We start from the raw sequence: 5,135 nt of genomic DNA on the forward strand, positions 1-5,135 counted from the left end.
TTTTCTCAGGCCGTTCACAGCTTGACTTACAGCAGCATGGAAAGCCTCGTTTCCCCCTTTTTACTCCCGGGCTTTACTGCTTTACTGCGGAATTTACGGCCGATTGAACGCACTTCAGCTTGAAAATGTAGCATTTAGTGCATCATTTGCGCAGTCGTGAAATGCATTTGATGTATTCATCTACACTAAATGGGTATTTTGGCTTTTCAAAAGAGGCTAAAACGTACATTCGGTAAAAAAAAGACCACGGTGCAAGGATTTGCATGCTCGTGCAAGTGTCAGCATCCCATCGTTTTTTTTTCCACTGACTTAAACGCTGCAGCGGTGCAAACCTCAAGCTCGATTCCGAAGCAGGTTGATGTTTGTGGGCGTTTTTTAATGGCAAATATAACCGTGGGCCAATTGAGGGTGGAAAAAAACCCTGCAAAATCATGTCAGCGACCCATAAATGAAGGTCTACCTTTTCCTGCGGAAAAAAACTCCAACCTGGTCGGTTTATTTCCGTCAGAAATCACAACACCCGCATTACTGCGATGAATTACAACGCGGTGGCATTTCTCAGAACAACCTCACAGCATTAAAAAGGTATTTAGAAAATGTTTCTCCATGTCACCTCCACTTCTGGTGTCCTTTCTGCTGCTGCAAGGACACCGCGTATAATAAATAATGCTCCTGCTATCCTCCTCCTCCTCCTCTTTCTCTCTCCAGTCTGCACACTGTATACCTCGCCGCCTCCTCCTCCTCCTCCTCCTCTGCTGGCTCGCCACGACGGCCCTGGTATGCAGACAGTACGCTGATAATGACATTCACTGTCTGCACTACAGTCTGGTCTGTCCGGCGTTACGCGTACACACCGACATGGTGAGGGCACCGTGGGGTTTGTTTAACACACCCAACAGTCAACTCGCTTTAAACAGCACATTAAACATTATACGCATTTGCGTGTCATTAAGTTTAAAATATCATAAATAAACCCGTCTTAACAAACACATATACGAAACGTAAGAAAGCGTTAAAATATGCGCACATTCGTCTTGAATTCAAGAAAGAAATGTTGTCTTTTAACGTTCAATATTAATATTAATTTCGCTAGCTTAGCTTAGCTCCCCCCAGCTTACTACCCTGGTACAGTGGCTCTAAAGCAGTCAGACGTTGCCCCGCATAGAGGGCTATGAAGCGGGCTATTAAGCAGGCTAACACGGCTCTGAAGAGCACAGACTAACAGGCTAACTTTAACCCGGTTCACCTCCACAATGATAGCGATAATAAAACAGAATGCTCACCCGGCACACAGAGAGTGATACACAGCAGAGAAGGATAACCAACCATAATACTAACCCAGGCTAGTTGAGCGATAAAGCAGGCTAACAACATTAACATTACAGCAGGCTCACCCCAGATTTAGAGCGATACAACAGGCTAACTAACGTTAAACCAGGTTAACGTCGACCACCCAGCTCCGTCGGTTGAACACAGGAATTCAAACTTAACCGTTAACTTAGTCGTCACGCACAGCGATCCGCTATCAACTAATACACGCTGTTTTTTAAAAACGTCCATTTAAAAACCTTCATCTTTTCTTTTTTTTTGTCGCTAAATACTTGCCTGAAAAGAGCTGCGCGTGTCGGTCGTCCTCGCTCGTGCGGGGTCCTTCTCAGTAATGGGAAAAGCCTCGCGGACCGTCAACAAGCCACGACAGCCGCGCAACGTCACACTGCACACGGACTGAGAGGCGGAGACGTCACCCGGCTGACGGAAACTATGCGGGGGTGTCTCTCGTCTGTCTGCCTGTCTGTCTGTTTGTCTCGCGCAGCCTGGGAGTTTTGTTTCATCCAGCAGAGAGAGAGAGAGAGAGAGAGAGACGTCAACAGCAGGTAGTCAGTGGATGCCAAATCTGGGGGCCCGGGGCCTTTTAAAGGTAGGAGTCCTCACTCCTCACTATAGTAGTTATTTACTGTACGTTTGTTTTTATTTCAGTCAAGGATAAAATTCGATTAAAAAATATCAAGGACAAAATTCGATTAAAAAATTACAAAAATTATTTATTTTCAGCGTTATTTCCCCCACAATATATATATGTTGTATTTTGAGGTTATATCTCCTGCAAAATTCATTCTTTATGTTCCTTTGGTTTGAATTATGTCATAGGTCCGTTTTATTGACATGGCCTTTGCTGGCATCAACCGACATGACAGAAAGCTTTATCTCTCTCGTTGGCTTTCCATCAAGTTAGTGAAAATGAGAGAGAGGACAAACTCAATGGGCGAAAGGGTTTCTTCTTCTCGCACACCTCCCCCACACTCTCTTTATGAACCTATCCTCTGCAAAGGGTCAAGAGGTCATTCAGGCAGTCTATTGTGCCTCTAGTGCTGATGGGAGTTAATGAAATCTAAGCGTGAGGATGTCAGGAATTAGATTTTATGAATTACAGCAATCTTTTCTTTTGAAGGAGATTGCATTCCCTTTTCATATACAACTCCAGTTGTTAGCTGGAATCTTAATCTTTACAGGTTATCATACTCTGTCCACATAAACCGGGTTTCTTTCAGCTGCCTGGCTGACTGACCCACAGTGTGATGTCACACGTCCGTGGGAGCAGAGAAGCTTGATAAAGCTCGATAAACAACACCGTCGGCCGTTTCGCCGCAGCCTCTCTCTGGCTCACTCTTTGACAGCAAGGTCAGCGTTTGTATTATGAGAACAGATGTGCGTACATGCTGTCCGGCCCCAGAGAACAACAAGAGGGACATTGATTTTCCTGTAATAACATCACTCTGTGTACTGCGGGGAGTAAATTAATCTCATGTCTGCCATATTGTGACCATCACTGATAGTTAATTCGCGGGTAAAGCAAAACATCTGAAGAATGAGGTAGCGTGGAGAGCCGTTGTAAAAAAGAAAAGAAAAAAGCTGAGATTCACAGACAGAATGTAACAGACAAGCACATTGATAAGCCTCTCCATTAGCCGAGAATCTGTCTAACTGTTACTGGACTTATACTAAGTGGACCCGGGGGGGCACAGTCGTTTTTAATGCATCCTGTCTGGAATCAATGTGGGATATTGAAATATGTCCCAAGTTCCTCAGTGGATGTATCTGTAATTTGGGGTCATGAAGCTTCTTGAAGTGCTGGTCTGAGGTCAACACACCTTCACCGCAAAGTCTGAGGTGTCAGACGGTCAGCTAATGTCCTGCCCTCTGTGTGTGTGTGTGTGTGTGTGTCTCTGATTTGATAAACTTGCAATTGAGTTTATGTACCGTGGATCGATTGTGGTTAAATCGTTGTCATGTCCATGTAGAATACAAGAAGTACCGGGAGGGAGACAGTACTGTGCCTGTATGTTTTTTAATCTTTTGCTTCAGCTGAACATTGAAATGCATTTTTCTTGTAATGTATTGATCTAATTTGGAGTCGTGCTGAAATTGGATTGCTTCATAACCAGTCGGCCTATCCACAGGAAGAGAGGTTACCAGTGGTGGAGGACGTGTTCAATAAAACCAGATGAACTTCAACGTACATGCTGTATCTTAATACTAGTGTTCAGAAAAAATACATCATAATACCAAAAGGACAAAAACAGCGGCAGTTGAAACCACAGTGAAAAACATAAATGTGACAGATATATACATCATGCAGGGGATTTCCTCGGCACTACAGTCGAGAGCACCGGTGAATGAAGTGCGATAGCGTGGCCACCGTGCCAAGTAGAACACCATCCACCTTAAATTGCAGTGTGTGTTTTACTAAGGGATCGCATTTAGCACCAAGTATGATTCTTCTGCTGCTTAATTAATCCCTTCAGGGACAAAATAAAACACCCAACAAGATAAGAGCAATTAAAACAGGATGGGTTTTTTTCAGATGCTCCTCCGTTTTACATCATTAATTATGCAAGTTAGCCTTCCCTGTGTCTTCCACAGGGTGACGTGGAGCCACGGTCCCTGGGGAGGCGTACCCCGTTGTGCGACGGAGAGGGCACAGGAACAACGTCAAACATCCCATCATGGGAATACAAAATGATGCTAAGACATTTCTCTTGGTCCTGCGTGCAGCAGTGCTGTATTTGTCTTGTGTAGTAGTACAAGGGGAGTCATTTTCCACAAAATCTGGTTCAATTGAGACAATACACAAGGGTTTAGTCGAGCAGGATATGAAATAAGCCTCACACAATCGGTTTCTAACCACTATTGTGCGACTTATTGCGGCACACAAATCAATCCGTTTTTATTATTTCTGACATCATTTCCATGAGCCTTTTTTTTCCTCCATCACTGTGGGAGGGGCAGAGAGGGGAGGGCAATGGTGTCAATGACCTTTTAACCGCCGGGCACACCGAGGGCCTTCCGAAAGAGAGGCGGGAGTCACGTGACCAGAGCAGACACAAGCAGCTGGAGTGGAAAAGCTCAAGCTTAACGACTCAAAGCCTAATTCTCCAGACGCCCATGTGGGTCTGCGAGCTCAGGTCAAGCCTGATGGTGCGATGTGTGTTTGCATGATCTCAACGGTGCACCATCCATTGCTAAAATAATCTGTTTTAGATTCACCACTTTGGTCCAGACTGAAATATCTCATCTACCATTTGATGGATTGTCATGAAAACTTCGTGCAGATATTCTCGGTGCCTATACTGATTTTGGTGATCTTCCGAATTTTCCTTTAGCGCCACCATGAGGTTCATTTTTGTATTTTTAGCGAAATGTCTCGACAACCACTGATGCATTGCCATTCAATTGTATACAGCCATTCATGGTTGACTTCTCATAGTGTCACTGCAAGGTTTGGTGTCAATATTATTTCCATTAACAGATATTGATCAAATATATGCAGTAAAAATTGGCGCAGCTATCCTCACTTTTGATGGGTCACGCTCCAACAAATACTGGATCCTACATTTCCCACAATGCAATACAACAGCCTCTTTACTCATGTCCCTATTTTATGCCAGGGTTTTTCTTGTCAAATATTTGACGACTGAAGTCTAACTCAAGATAGCCATAATGACATCACTATGACATCATGACACTCAACAGTTGTTTAAATGGGCCGAACAGCACTCTTCATAATGAATGCACTGAATGTAAAATCAGCGGCGTGCCCCCTTTAAGTGATTGACAGACCCACATTACCACAAGGA

Source organism: Melanostigma gelatinosum, assembly GCF_949748355.1.
Source record: "Melanostigma gelatinosum genome assembly, chromosome: 15".
In the NCBI taxonomy this organism is placed as follows: domain Eukaryota; kingdom Metazoa; phylum Chordata; class Actinopteri; order Perciformes; family Zoarcidae; genus Melanostigma; species Melanostigma gelatinosum.